Source organism: Apium graveolens, chromosome 3 (genome assembly GCF_009905375.1).
Source record: "Apium graveolens cultivar Ventura chromosome 3, ASM990537v1, whole genome shotgun sequence".
Lineage (NCBI taxonomy): Eukaryota > Viridiplantae > Streptophyta > Magnoliopsida > Apiales > Apiaceae > Apium > Apium graveolens.
In genome coordinates, this window is record NC_133649.1 from 6,914,146 (window position 1) to 6,930,922 (window position 16,777).

The 16,777-nt window shown below is 36.7% G+C and overlaps 1 long non-coding RNA gene across 3 annotated transcripts; it reads left to right on the forward strand.

Moving 5' to 3' along the window:
* Positions 1-819: 819 nt before the first annotated feature.
* On the forward strand, positions 820-16,566 carry LOC141711530 (uncharacterized). 3 transcript variants are annotated; one of them, XR_012571382.1, is made up of 4 exons: positions 820-958; positions 1,962-2,232; positions 2,332-2,445; positions 16,302-16,566. It is a non-coding gene; the product is annotated as an uncharacterized LOC141711530 (long non-coding RNA). The 3 variants fall into 3 exon arrangements; XR_012571383.1 differs by having other exon boundaries at positions 16,305-16,566; XR_012571381.1 differs by lacking the exon at positions 16,302-16,566 and having other exon boundaries at positions 2,332-2,799.
* The last annotated feature ends 211 nt before the right edge of the window (positions 16,567-16,777 follow it).

Consider the following 16,777-nt stretch of genomic DNA (forward strand, 5'->3'; position numbering starts at 1 on the left):
ATAAAAAAAATTAAATTCAATTTTTTTATATAATATTAAAAATAATTCATGCATCGCACGGTTTTTAAGATAATAATAAAAAACTACATAACTTTAAATTTCACTTCAATTTGCAAAAAAATCTTTATGAATGCAGATATGTTCAAAAAAATTCAAAGCCTGAAATTTGATATGGTCCGATCTGAAAAAAACTTGATCCGATTGCCGAATTGCGGGCCTTAAAAGGACTTTTTTCTTGAAATTCGACCATGCGCGAAACTCAAAAAATCCGGATAAAAATCCAGATAAAACCCCCCAAATAAAATCCTGATATTTGGTTGCAAAATTGTGCATTTTTTTTAAGAAAATTATATTTGTAAAATAAATTATAATTAATGTACAAAATAGATAAAAAGAAGTCTAAAATATAAAATAATTTACCACGACCCAAATGGCCTTAAAAGGATATCTTTTTTTCTTAAAATGTAGTGCGACACGAAATTCAAAATTTCGGATAAAACCCCAAAAAAATTCGGATTAAAAAATCCAAATAAAAACCTGATATTTGGTTGCAAAATTGTGCAAAAGTTTTTTAAAAATTTATATTTGTAAAAAAAATATTAATACTGAACGTACAAAATAGAAAAAAAGAAGTCTAAAATATAAAACAATTTACCTAGTCCCAAATGGGCTTAAATAATGGGCAAATGGGAGTCTAAAAAAGAAGTATTAATATTAAAATATTAATACTTAAATTTTATTTATTGGTGGAGTTATTATAAATACGGTGTCCATTAATATTTATGATTAGAGCACCTTAAAAATGCACCAGACTCCCGAGTTAGAAACCCGTTCATTTAAATATCATTCATTTGCAACAATTTGTATCTGGACACACTCTCCTAGTCCTGGGTTTCTCACTCGTGTTCTGTTGTCCGAAATTGACTTGTCGGAACCGGAATACTCTATTGACCAGCAGGTATAAACCCTTTTTATTTCGATTGTTTATGTGTTTTTTGTTCATGAATTACAAATTTTCTTGTATATAAAAATTGTTTTAGGCTATAAAGTTTTGATCTTTCTTGGTAAAATTGTGATTTGTTTTTATAATTTTGCTGATTTCTTGTTTGTCAAATTCAGAAACTCGGTAGATTTGATTCTTTATGTGTTTTTGCTATGAAGCTTTAATCTTTCTTTGTAATTTCGATCTTTTCTTGATTTTATGAGTATACATATCAACCCATATCATTTTAGCTGTTGATTCCTTGATTTCGGTATTTTCTTGAGTTGAACAGTGAGTGTGGGTTTATACAATTTTGTTTTTTGGTTTTTATATTCAGAAACTTGGGTAGATTTGATTGGTAATAATATCCTATGGTTATGTATGCGTTTTGAAATCGGGAGAGGGCTTATACTAGAATGAATCCTTATATTCCAAGGGAAGGTAAAAAGTAAGATATGGTAATTTTAGCGGGTACTTATGAACTTTTTGAACCTCATTTTTTGGAAGATTTGAGTTAATGAACATTTCATTAATTATATGCACACAGTTAGAGAGGTCTTGCTCTACTTTTTAATAAAAACAGTTGAATTGACCTTTGCGTATGTAAATGGAAATTTAGGGTTGTCACGCGTGTTGAATTATGAGGCACGTAAATTGGTATTAGGACACATCATCATGGTTATGCTCATGTATTAGGTTGGTAACGTGTCTTGTATGCTAGTGTGTAAATCAAAAAATTATTTTCTACATTATAGGCTACAATGTGATGTGCCATGTCGTATTGACAAGTTTTAGGTGATATCACATTTGATTGAAATTTCACTAGCGACATGTTTTTGTGTAATATTTCCTTTTTTCCGGCCTTTAACTTTAAAGCACAACTACCTTTTTTTTTCTTTTCACTGCCATTTTACCTTTTCAACGCATTATGCTCAGTAATGAAGTGTGTCCTGTTTCTAATTCGTTGTGGTTTTTTTAGGTGGTCGTCTGACATGCATAATATTTGTAGGGATTGTGTGTGTCTCTGCCTGCATAATATTTGTAGGGATTGTGTGTGTCTGCCTGCATGTGACCAAAACCTGAGTATAAGGGTCAGGAGTCTAGGTAGGAAGAACCCGAGGAACAGGAGCAGAAACCAGAGCGAGAAAAATCTGAGGAACAAGAGCAGAAGTATCTTCAAGCAGCCATTTCTCGATTGAAGTCCGAGCAGGGAGAACCTGGGAACAGGAGCACGATCTTGAGCCTAGAAGGTAATGCTTCCAAGGTTATGACAATTATCAGATTCATCTAACATGTGTTTGTGGTTTTATCTGTTGTAATTAAATGCTCTGTCATGTTCAATATTGCAGAAATCGCAGGTTCCTTTGAAAAAGAAACATCTAAAACTCAAAAGCATGAGGACAATATTAAGTATTTGAAGACGCGGGAAAACAATTTAAATGACACCATTTTAAATCTGGAAGGTATGTTGCTATGTTGTATTATGATTTACCAAATTCTAGTGTCAGCGTGAGATTAAATCTTGCCATTAACTCTTGCCATTGTTATAGTTTGAGAAACAATAAGAAGTCAGAATTTTTGTACTCAGTGATCAGAAAATAACATGTCATGAATATTAAAGGTTTATCAAGAATATATAAATTAAAAGTTCCCTTTCAATTTATTATCTACCTTCCGCAAATAGGAAGAGAATGCATAGTATACTGCATCTCCATATTTGATTCTGTTCATAGATACTGCCTTTATATAGCCCATGTGTCTTTAATATGAAATCTCATTTTTTATCTTAGACCATGATTTCTTAAACATAATTTTTGACATCTTGCTACCAATAAGAAAATAACGTATTTCTTTTTTGAAAATGATAAGTAATGCTCTATTTGTAAGTCCAAAAAAAAGTTCCCTTGACCAAAGAGATCAATTTTGGAAAGCAAATCTTTACAGTTAATAAGTAAAGCTGGGATTTGTAGTACAATCATTTTCTATTGCCTCGATTATTGTTTCTGTATAAATGTTACTTTTTTTGTTACTCTTGGCACGCCTCATTCTTCGATGGACGTGTGACAGAAAGAGGACACCTTTTCTAAACAGAGAACAGGATAGAGAATATTCAAAATATTCACAGCTTTGCGTATTGTTGGTTTATATATATTTTTATTATTTTATCTCACTAGTCTGCGCAGGTAAGTGTTGCGTATACCTCAACGTGCACATGAGTTATGCATGTCGTGCATTATCCTCTTTACCCATTCTTCTACACGACAGTGGGGATCCACACACCCTCCCTCATACTTTCCTAGATAGACGCATCTCTCAAAATCACATACAACTTTATCTTTCTAAGCCTCTCTAAACCAAAACAACACCTTCCCATCTACACCTCTGTTGTTTCTCCCATCAATTTTTGAACTTAATTGTAATACTGTTCTCTTCCAGATCAATAATCTTCATCAGATTGTAGAAAAACTCATAAACTATTCGTGAAATTTATCGCAGAGAATCTATTCTCATTTTCACCACAATATTTACAAGGAGTTGAAATCCAAAATAACTTACAAGAGTCCGATAACTCTGATGTGTCTTTTTGTTGAGTTATGAATGTTATCAGGTGGGTCTTTGGTATGCGCATTTTAGAGGTGCGCTTTTGACGGGTATTAAGGGCCGTAGTTTTCAGGCTAGGTATATCGGGCCATATTTTCTCAATTGTAGGTGTTTAGGTAATTCTTTCTATCCATTGTATCAAGCAATGACAAACATATTGTATCAAGGTAATTGTAGTATAAAAATGTTGACATATGAAACTTATATAATTATGTTCTGATATGTAATTTGTTCAATACAAGACAAACATGATAAATGAAAATTCCTTAATATGAAAATTCAGGTCCCACATAACCAATTTATGTTGATTAATATAGGTTGAGTTAGTAAATGATTAGATTTAAAGCAGCTCCATGGTATTGGTATTTTGTAGACGTGGTTCGGTTATTTCCATTTGTCTCTGTTCATTGGTGGAGAGGTATATGAAGAAACGAAAAAATAGATTAAAGGAAGCTAGAAGAGAGAAGAGAGAGGGCTTTTTCAATGGTTTTTATTATAATAATGTTAATATTTATTTTTTTCGTTATGATCTAAAAAGTTAGAATATAAACTTGTAACGACACGCAAAATATTGGTTAATATATGTCTACTTAAAAAATCATATTTAAATTTTAAAATAGAACTTTGTTCAGTTAAGTTACTAGCCTTGCTAAAGCAAATGTTAGGACGATAACTTATCGGGACAACAGAAGTTGGGAGTTCAAACCCTTTCACCTGAACATATAATAGGTAGTTAAGGTTTCAGGTTCCAAAATGCATGTTTAGCTTAACACAACACTATAAGCCCTCATAATTTATCTAATAACAGAAGTGGTATTTTTACATGTTCTTATTCTTATTATTTGTATTTAATATATTAAATCGATTAGCTAAACAAAAAAGAATAAATAACTATATTTGAATAGTTTTATAATAGATCTTTTTTTATTATCCAATTAATTTCTAGAGATCATTTGTTGAAAGAGGCTAGGGATGGCAATTAGATCGGATTAAATCGGGTAAGGTATGGTATAATCCATATCCAAACCCGTAATTTTATCCAACCCCAACCCGAAAATGAATACCCGAACCCGATCTGACGGATTTTGGATTGGTTCGGGTATACTAGAAGTCTATTTTTTTTGGATTGGATATTCATACCCGAACTCGAAATCCAAGAATTTGTATAATTATTAATATTGCAAGTGTTTGTGGGATTGAACATGCGACTTGAAGATGTTTTGTTTACTTTATCACCCGTTTAAATTATACAATAATTAAATTTCGTTGAATTTTATTATTAGTTAGTTTTTAACATAACTATAAAATTAAATATTCTAAAAATTATACAATAATATATATAATGTATAATGTATAGAATGTAAAAAATAAATATATGTATCCAACGGTTCCCATCTATCTGACGGTTGTTATTTGTCGTACCAAACAACTGTACCGAACAATCGACTACCAAATAGAGGATGTTTTGTGATAATTTGAGACTTGACTGAAAATAAATAATATAATATAATATGTTGTTCACGGGCTCGACCCTGAACTTGTAGAAATTGTTAAAATAAAGAATATAAAAGTTTAAATATAATAAGTTGTTAACGGGGTTCGAACCCTGAATTCATAAGAGCAGTTTATATATTAATATAATAATATTTTATTATTGCATCCAACGGTTCTCATCTATCTGACTTTAGATCTGACGGTTGTTATTTGTCGTACCAAACAACTGTACCGAACAACCGACTACCAAATAGAGGGTGTTCTACTTATAATAGTATAGTATAGATAGATTTATTCGGGGTTTTTTCGGGTTTTGGGTTCGGATCGGGTTTCGGATTTTGGATCGGTATACCTAAAATTCAAATCCAAAAATTTTCCGGTTTAAAAATTAAATCCATATCTAAATCTAAAAGAACGAGTTCGGTAAATCCAAATTTTCAGATTTTAGATTAGATATCTGTCAGATCGAATTATTTTGCCATCTCTAAGAGCATCTCCAACCCATTTCACTATTTTGGTGTAAATGTGTAATTTACACCAAAATAGTGTCAAAACTACACTATCATCAAATTCAACTCGAACCCACCAACACTAAATTTTACACCATTCTTGTACTATATAGCTTATTTTATTACTAAAGTACGAAAATAAAGGTAAAAAATAAAGTGGTTGGGTCAATAACTTGTGAGCTTCTGACCTTGATATTGCTATTTTTGGTATTTTCTGTTTTTAGGAATGTAATCTACAACTAGATATAGAACATGTATAGAGATTAGAGAGTGAAATGAGAGAGAACAGAGAGAATAGATCACAGAGATAAAAGAGAGATTGAGATCAGAGAGAAAGAAAGGGTTGTTAGAGAGAGAAACCCTAGAGAGAGAGACAGAATCAGTTAGAGAGGAGAGAGAAAGAGCTGGTGGCAAATGCCATTTTCATATTATCATTCATAATCCCTCCAGTAACATATTACACAGTATTTATAGAGCACAAGTACTAACTGATTACTGGGTAAAGACTATATCACCCTTATACTACTATTTATACTGCTGTATTACTTAACAGAATAACTAATACTACTATTCAACTACACTTCCTGACATCCCCTCTTGAAAATTTCCATGTCCTCGTGGAATACTGGATTAGAGTCTTCCCCCTGTGCCTGCTCGGTCTTCTCATCCCTTCTGCTTAGGGCATCAGCCACAATATTTTCTGAGCCTTTCCTATACAATATAGTATAGTTGTAGCCCAACAACTTACTGATCCATTTTTGTTGAATGAGATTGCTAACTTTCTGCTCAGAAAGAAAATTCAGGGCATAATAATCAGTTTTTATAAAAAATGCTTGTCCATCAAGTAGGGAGACCATTTTTTTACTGCTGCTACCACAACCATCAGTTCCTTTTCATAGGTAGACATAGCTTGTCCCCTAATTCCCAAAGATTTACTGAAGTAAGCTAGGGGATGACCTTGTGTCAGAACAACCCCAATTCCATAGTTGGATGCATCAGTTTCCACTGTAAACACTTTAGAAAAATCAGGAAGCTTGAGAATAAGTGCTTGTCATAGCTATTTTTTGAAGGCTGTAGTGGCCTCTTCAGACCATTGAAAATTGTTTTTCTGCAACAAACTTCCTGATTTAGCAATAGACCCATAACCTTTAACAAACTTCCTGTAATATCCACTTAAGCCCAAGAAACCCCTCAAAGCCTTGATATTCCGAGGAATTGGTCATGCTAACATATGAGCCACCTTGCTGGCATCCATTGCTACACCTGATCCGCTGATGACATGGCCCAAATAGGCTACTTGTATCTGCATAAAATCACACTTGGACTGCTTTGCATACAATTGTTGTACCCTCATAACCTCAAAAACCTGCTCCAAGTGTTGCAGATGCGCTTTTACATCCTTAAAATATACTAAGATGTCATCAAAGAAAACCAGAACCAGAGTGAATTTCCTTAAGAATGGTTCAAAGACCTTGGTCATCAGATTCTGAAATGTGGCAGGAGCATTAGTGAGCCCAAAAGGCATCATAATGAACTCATAGTGACCCAAGTGGGTCCTAAAAGCTGTTTTTTCTATGTCTTTACTCGGGATCCTCACCTGATAGTACCCAGCCCTTAAATCCAGCTTAGTGAAGTATTTAGCTCATCCCAATTCATCCAACAACTCCTCAATGAGCGGTATAGGAAACTTGCTCTTGACAGTCAAAGAATTGAGTTTCCTATAGTCAATGCAAAATCTTCAACTTCCATTTTTTTCTTAACCAACAATATTGGTGAAGCAAAAGGTGAAGAGCTTGGCCTGATTATTCCTGAGTCTAACATTTCTGCTATAAGTTTTTCAATCTCATTGTTTTGATCAAATGAATTCCTGCAAGGTCTGAGTGAAAAAGGTTGAGATCCTTCTTTTAATTATATAGAATGCTCTATACTTCTATGAGGAGGTAGCCCTACTGGTGGCTTGAAGACATCCTCATATTTGCATAAGAGATCTTGCAAATGCATTTGCACCTCTGACTCTGGAGTGCTTCCCTTTTATCAGGGGGTACTGACTGATTAATGACATATATAAGGCCATTACCTTGCCTTTGGCATGATCGGACAAATCCTTTAGCACTCATCTGTTGTAATCTTGGCTTCTCCAGTTGCACATTACCATATAAAGTCACTCTTAAGCCTTGGTACACAAATTGCAGCATCAATTTCTTGTAGTCAAAAGTGACTAGCCCCAAGAGACCCCAGTCAGTAAACCCGTAACACCAAGTCATAACCACCCATAGGTAAAGTTCTCACACCATTCTTAAATTTTTTATCTCCATTCTTCCAATCAAAATCTTAACATCATATTGGTTGACCAGATGATTTCCATTAGCTACCTGCACTTTCATTGGCTTAGTTTTAACCGGTGTACATTTCAAGTTTGTAGCAGTGTGCTCATCTAAGAAGCCGTGTGTACTTCCCCCATCCACTAGGATAGAAAAAGTTTGGTTTCCCCTCCTTCCAGTAAGAGTAAGGGTCTTGTTACTATGAAATCCTTCAATAGCATGAACTGAGACCTCCATCTGATCAATATCATTCAAACCTGGAGTTTGATCTGCTAAAGTTGATGGTCATGCATGAAATACTTTTAGGCTTCTCTGGTGATCCTTTGTGAGTAATGGTGAAAAGACAAGGTTTGGAGCACTTACGAAAAGGACCTTTCTCTGGACAATAAGGACAATATCCTTCTTTGAGTTTGTTCTCCAACTGTTGACTAGACAGTGGAATTACAGGTGGTGGCTCCTCATTAACGTTAACCTCCAATTTTTTTGAGGAAAACGAACTTGCATTACTTATAAATTATCAGAATTCAGTACATGGTAGATGAAATCAGGAGGGGTATTAACCCATTCCTTAAGATCAGACATAGAATGAGTAGCTAATAAGTGTGCTACGCCATTCGCTGATCTACGCACATGCTGCACTATAACATGATTAAAGTGCTTACGCAAATCAATACAATCCGAGACAATTGTGTGAAAATAACTTACACCATCTACACCTCTGCATGCCTCGACTAGGAGTTTGGAATCTGACTCAAATATACAATAATCATACTGCAAACTTTGAACCTGGATAGAGCATTCCGTAGAGTCAAGGCCTCAGCCTCTCGAGGTTGCCAACTCCCATCCAAACGACAACATCTTGCTCGAAAAAACTAACCAGCAGAATCTAGAATCACTACTCCAACTCTAATAGAATTATCCCAACACAGAGCAGCATCAACATTTATTTTTATCCATCCTCCAGGTGGCTTGATCCAACCTATACTTTGAACACAATTTAATGAACTTTTTCGGCTAGTGTCAAGGACTCGAGCACGCCTCCATTCAGATAATAAGCTTATGGCAGCAGAGTTTACACCAAAGGCAGACCCATTTACTCGGTTCCACACCCAATTATTTCGACGATTCCAGAGACTCCAACAAACCATCCCAAACAAAGCACATTGGTCATGAGTAAGAGATTGGAAAATACGAACTAACATAACAAGACAAGTTTCATTCAGATAACGAACTGCATAGTTTTGAATACCGGTCAATGCCCACACAGTTTTGGCGAAATCGCATTCAATTGAAATATGAGCATCGCTTTCAGTATCCCTATGGCACCATGGGCAACTCGTGTTTACCTGAATTTTCCTCGAGGCTAAAGCCAGCATTGTTGGTAAGCATCCCTTGCAAACACGCCACAAAAAGCACCTAACCTTGGAATTTTTAGAGTCCATAATTTATGCCAGAATTGTCAGAAATACATATCATAAGGCCCCTGCAGCTGTTGATACATACTCTTCACTGTGAACTGACCTTTGGGATCAAGTAACTAGAACCAGGAATCACATTTTGGTTGAAGTGGGATTGGAACTCTTCGAATTAGTTGACGATTACGGTCGTTGAACAGCTCATCCAAAAGATCAGAATCCCATGCATTTGTGTCAATATCGATTAAACTTTGAACATTTATATTCTGCAGTTCAGGAATTAAAGTTGTAGACAAATAACCGTTTTCTTTGCAAGGTAACTAGGGCACTTTCCAGACCTTAGTTCTAGCTCCATCACCAATTTTCTTTCGACAGCCTGCTTTGATAGCATCTTGAGCAGATAAAATACTACGCCACAAATAGCTTGGATTCGCACCCAACTCGACATTCAAAAAATCAGTACGAGGAAAGTACCGAGTTTTTAGAAGATTAAAAACCAAAGAATTTGCTTCAGTCAAGATCCTCCATTCTTGTTTGGCTAGCATAGTTGTGTTGAAGCACCTTAAGCTTCTAACTCCCAAGCCTCCCCATGTTTTGAACACACAACTTATCCCATGTCATCCATCTAATACCACTACTCTTCGCACCTTGCCCCCACCAAAACCCATTCATTTTCTTTTCAATCTTATCACATATACTAGCAGGAATTAAAAAGAGGCTCATCCAAAAGTTTGGAATGGCCTGAGCAGTGTTTTTCAAAAGAGTTAGCTTCCCACCTTTTGACAAGGAGACATTTTCCCATGACCGGAGCTTTTGACTAACTCGATCAGCCAGGAAACCAAAAACTTCATTTTTCTTCCTTCCTACGTACATAGGCATACCCAAGTATTTGCTAGGTGAGTTAATTTCTTGCACTTCTAAAGCAGAACATATTTTACGTCGATCATCCACCAGTGTATTTGGACTGAAGGTAACACTCGATTTATTATAATTGACAGGCTGCCCAGATAAAGTTTCATATCTATGTAAGATGCTTTTCATAGTACGAGCTTCAACCTCTGTAGCCTTGAAAAATAAGTAGCAAGCGTCCGCAAATAAGATGTGGGAGATAGAAGGCGCTCTTCTAGCTATCACGCATTCATGGATCAAACCAACATTTTCATTTCTATTAATGATCGCACTTAAACCTTCTGCACACATAATATACAAATAGGGTGAGAGAGGATCCCCTTGGCGAATTCCACGCTGCGGTATAACACCACCAAATAGCTCTCCATTATGCAAGAAGCTGTAGGAAACAGTTCTAACACAAGCCATATTTCGAGAAATCCATAAAATTTGGAAGCCAAATATTATCAACATGTTTTCAATGAAATTCCATTCAAGTCGATCAAAAGCTTTCGAGATATCAATTTTTAATCCTGCAACTCCATACTTTCCTTAGTTTTCCTTCAAATGTAATGATTTACTTCAAAAGCAATTATGGCATTATCCGTAAGAAGGCGTCTTTCCACAAAGGCATTTTGTTTATCTGAGATGATCGAATTCAAGCAAGGTTTTAACCTATTAGTCATGACTTTAGAAAGAATACGCATAAGAACGTTACACAACGAGATAGGTCTCAACTCGGTCATGTGTTGTGGCTGCTTAACTTTCGGAATGAGGCAAACTAAAGTGTTGTTTACCCCTCTTGGAAGCTCTCCAGTTTGAAAGAAAGTTTTACAGAAGTTAATAATGTCCTTACCTACGATGCTCCAGTAAGTTTGAAAAAATGCAGGGTTAAGGCCATCTGGTCCGAGCGATTTACTCGGGTGCATAGCGAAGACTGCATTTTCAACTTCGTCATCTTGGACTGGTAACATTAGGTTCTGATTCTGTTCATCAGTAACAGTAAGCACTCTTTCCCCATCTGTCAACATCCTATCAGTTTGTGAGGACTGAAACAAGTTTGAGAAATAATCTGCAATTATGTTCCAAAACAGTACCACTATAAGAATAACAAGTAAAGCAGTTTATATAAAACAGTTATAGGAAAACTCAATCAACGGTAGGTGATCGTCTCAGTTTCCCTTGAAATCCAAAACACAAACCCTTAACATGTCTTCTATTGTCTGAATTATTCTCTCACTTTGGCGATCTGTCTGGAGATGATAAGCGGTGCTCATATTTAGTTTAGTTCCTAGACATACTTGAAACTTAATCCAAAACCTTGAATTGAATCTTGGGTCTCGGTCTGATACGATGGACACATGAACTCCATGCTTGGTTACTATTTCATCCAGATACATCTTAACTAACTTTTTCAAAGAATACCTCTCGTTGATAGGGAGGAAATGTGCTGACTTCGTCAATCAGTCGATGATTACCCAGACAACATCATGGTTCGACTTTGTCTTTGGCAATCCTACTACGAAATCCATTGCAATCACTTCCCATTTCCACTGTGGAATTTCCAAGGGTTGCAACAATCCACTTGGCTTTTGATGTTCTACTTTTACCGTCTGGCACACATGACATTTGCTAACCCAATTTGCAACTTCCTTCTTCATTCCTGGCCACCAGAAATTCTTCTTCAAATCTTGATACATCTTGGTACTTCCTGGGTGAAAAAAACCTAGAATTACGAGCTTCTCGCAAAATCTCATTCTTCAATTCAGTCACATTGGGAATCCATATTCTTGAAGAAAATCTGAACATACCTTTGCTATCCTTTTGGGTACAAACTTCTTCTCCAGTCAAATTATCCAATCCTTGATCCATAACTTCCTCTTGACACTTTCTTATTCTTTCCATCAATTCTGGATGAAAAGTGATTTCATACAATTGCTCTTTATTACCTTCTGTCACTCGAACTTCAATTTCTAGCTTTTCCAATTCCCTTGCTAGTTCCTCAGAAACTTTGATCTCATTCAATCTTTCCTTCCTACTTAAGGCATCTACAACCACATAGGCTTTGCCCAGATGATAGTTGATAGAACAATCGTAATCCTTGATCAACTCCAGCCATCTTCGTTGTCTCATATTTAAGTCCTTCTGGGTGAATATGTACTTTAAACTCTTATGGTCTGTGTAGATTTTACACTTTTCTCCGTACAAGTAGTGTCTCCGCAGCTTTAATGCGAACACTATTGCTGCTAATTCCAAATCATGCATTGGATACTTCTGCGCATGGAGTTTTAACTGCCTGGACGCATAGGCAATAACTTTATCATGTTGCATTAGCACACAGCCTAAACCTTTCAAAGAAGCATCATTGTAAATTACGAAATTTCCCGTTTCATCTGGCAATGCTAGAACTGGGGCTGCCACTAATATTTTCTTCAACTCCTGGAAACTTTTTTCACATTTCTCGTCCAAACAAACTTCTCATTTTTTCTGGTTAGCTTGGTCAATGGAGTCACGATCTTAGCAAAGTCTTTCACAAATCTCCGGTAGTATCCTGCTAGTCCAAAAAAACTTCTAATTTCTGTCGGGGTCTTTGGCTGTTCCCATCTGGATACAGCTTCAATCTTCACGGGATCCACTTTGATACCATCTTTACCCACTATATGACCTAAAAACTGATTTTCTTCTAACCAAAATTCACATTTTGAAAATTTAGCGTACAACTGCTTCTCTCTCGGCTTTTGCAAGGCAATCCTCAAATGTTCGGCATGGTCGTCTTTAGTCTTCGAGTAGATGAGGATGTCATCAATAAATGCAATAACAAACTCATCCAAGTACTCCTTATACACCAGGTTCATTAAATCCATAAAAGCTGCTAGTGCATTGGTCAATCCAAATATCATCACCAAGAACTCATAATGTCCATACCTAGTTCTAAATGCTGTCTTTGGTATGTCTTCAGACTTAATCTTCAACTGATGTTAGCCCGATCTTAAATCAATCTCTGAGAAACAACACGCTCCTTTAAACTGGTCAAATAAATCATCAATCCTGGGTAGGGGATACTTATTCTTGATGGTTAACTTATTTAGTTCCCGATAATCAATACACAACCTCATGCTTCTGTCTTTCTTCTTTACAAATAATACTGGTGAGCCCCACGGAGATACACTTGGTCTAATTACTCCCTTATCCAAAAGTTCCTGAAGCTGCTTAGCTAGTTCATTTCATTTCCACTGGGGTCATACGATAGGGAGCCTTTGAAGCTTGTTCTGCTCCAGGAATTAGGTCAATAGAAAACTCGATCTCACGATCTGGTGGCAATCCTACAACTCGTCTGAAAAAACATCCGGAAATTCCCTAACTATTAGAATCTCGTCCAGATTAGGTGCCTCTTTCTCAATGTCTACAATATGAGCTAAGTATGCTTCGCATACTTGTCTCAGCAATTTCTTTGCTTCCAATATCGAGAGAAATTTCTTTTATTGCTTACGTCCTTGATAACTTATTCTGTCATCACTTTTTGTATACATCACAATCTTCTTTTTCTTACAATCAATATTTGCCTTATGTTGGGATAACCAATCCATTCCTAGAATCATGTCAAACTCTCCTAACTCAAAGGGTACTAGGTCCGATGAAAAGGAATGCCCGCAAATTTTTAGTTGACACTTAGAACAAAATTGGTTTAATGAAATTTTATCCTGATTGACCACTTCCATGGTCAAGGGTTTAGCTAAATCTTCCAACATTAAATCCATTTTATTCACACATTCTTTTGATATAAAGGACTTAGACGCTCCCGAATCAAACAAAACTTTAACAGGTACAGAATTTAGAGAAAGCGTACCTGCAACTACATCCGAATCCTAAGCATTAGATCTCTTGGTCATCTTGAAGGTTCTGGCTCTTGCTGTGTTGGTTGCCAGTCCTTGGGACGCATTACCTCCCATGCTGCCCTGAGTAGCGACCTTACAGTTTCCGGCAATGTGTCCAACCTTCCCACACTTGAAGCAGGTAACTCCGGGATTCCCTGAACTACACTCTGACACGTAATGGCCTTTATGATCACATTTAAAACATTGAATGTCCTTTCTGCACTGGCCACTATGCTTCTTGCCACACAACTTACATTCTACTACTGGTTTGGTTGACTGAACTGGGGTAGAAGTAACTGATGTGACACCTGGTCTCACCTGAGGGAAACCTTGTCTTCTGAATCTCTTATTCCTATTTCGTCCAAATCGCCTCGGGAACTTCTGATCGGATTCCTCTTGATCCGCCTTGTCAGTAACGCATTTGAACCTTCTTTTCTTATCGCCCTTTTCTTTGACGGCCAGTTTCTGATCACTCTCAATCACTAGGGCGGCCTGGACTACGAAAATATACGTTTTAAGTTGCAAAGCCACAACTCCACTACGAATCTCGGGCTTCAATCCTTGTTGAAACCTCCTTGCTTTCTGAATCTCAGTACTCACATATCCAGGGGCTAACCGGGCCAATTCTGTAAACTTGGCCTCATATTCCGACACACTCTTCTCACCTTGTTTCAATTCCAAAAACTTCACTTCCAATTGATTCTGTAAACAATCTGGAAAATACTTCTCCAAGAATAACTCCGTAAATCTGGTCCAAGAAACAGGACCTTCTTCTTCCAACGCACGCGTGGATTCCCACCAAAAATTTGCTTCACCCTTGAGAAAATAACTGGCATAATCTGTTTTAGAATCTTCACTTACCTGAATAAGGGTAAATGTCTTCTCCATTTCCTTAAGACAAACTCTAGCAGCAACCGGGTCTACTTCACCCTTAAACTCTGGGGGTTTGACTGACTGGAAGGACTTGAAACGAACGGTTTAGTTCACCTCTCTCGGCTGGTGTTGCTGCTGAAGCTGCAGCTGTTGTTGGATTTGTTGGTGCTGTTGTTGTATGAATTGCTGCTGTTGTAGAAATTGCCGTTGTTGCTGTTGGAATTGTTGTTGCTGCTGAGCCATCTGATTAGACTGTTGACGCAGCAAATCTAGCAATTCACCCATGGTTGGGCCCCCATCAGAGTTTCTACTAGAGGAATTGGACGGGATGTTCTTCTTGGGCGGCATTCTCCTAAAACACAACAAAAAGTTTTATATGAAAATTGTGCCCCCGGGTAGAAACATTTTTATACATCAGGAGAATGTTGTCACAATATAAATATTCCTTTTCTTATTTACTTGGGGTTCACCCACGATACAAAGCTAAATTTAACAAAACCAGCAACAAATACAACAATAATAGTAACAGTAATAACAATTGTGCAGTTCATTTTCAAGTAAATCGAGGGGCTTCCACTGGTTTTCTCCGGTGGAAAGCCCCAATCCTTTCATTTTCTTTTATTCTCGTTGATCTATTTTCAATAAAACCCAATTTTTTGGGTATTTGTGTTTCTCTCCTCTTGGAGTGTGTGTTTGTCTCTCCTTTTGGAGTGTTTGTTATGTTTTTGCTTAGTCATGCTTGGGTTAATCTGGTATTGGATCTGTTGAGGACGAAGTTGTTGATATTTTTGGTGATCTGCAAAACCTGTATCAAATCTGGGATGGTGGTGATTATTGCAAGAGCTCACCTTTCACAACCAAAGATTGTTCATTTTTTATGGCTTTACACTTTCGGCATGTCTATAGCTGGTATCCGGCATGTAGATAGCTGGGGTGCCATCGGCATGTCTATAGCTGGTGTCTGGCATGTAGATAACTGGGGTGCCGCTTCTCCAATCTTATTTTATGCGATTGTTGTTTCTGAACATTGGGCTAACCATAATTTTTACGTGATATGGTCAATTGCGATGTTGCTATTTTCAGAGATGCCGGTGCAATTTGGATCGCTTGAGATGTTTTTGATTTCGTTTTTAGCTTCAAGAATTTTTAAATTCTATTTGTTAAACGATCAGGAAACAAATCATCTAATTGATTTTAGTATGTTGTTTGTTTTATCACCTGGTTGTATCGACAGTTGGGGGTTTGTTCCGGCTGTATTATATTCAATTTAATGAAAACTTTCTGCATTTGTCAAAAAAAAAATAACAATTGTGCAAAAATAAAAGTCAACAACTTTTATATAGAAGAACTACAATACAACAGCAGTACAAAGATCCAACCAACAACTACAGTGCAACACTAATAATAGAACTGAGTACACAACAAAATTGGCTGTCATAGCAGCCTCCGCCTAATACATGCTACAACAACATAATATACATATAAAAAACTACAGAACTCCTGAAAACCAACTCTGAGCTCTGTCTATCACTGCTATCCTTCTGTTTTAACCACTGCCGCTACCGCTGCCACCAATAGTCCCTAACTCGAACACCAACCAGTTAACCAGATCCTGGTACTGAATGGCCTTGAACTTGGAGCTAATAAAAGGGTCAATAGACCTAACTCTCTCAACAGCAATTTGAGTCAAAGACCTCACTCGGGCCTGAATATCAGGTGAAGGGGCAGGGTTGCCCTGAAAAGGTCCAACTAGTATCCGGTTAAGATGCGCGGCCAGTTCCGGGCTCTGCTCTTTAAAAAAGGACATGTTCACCGCCCG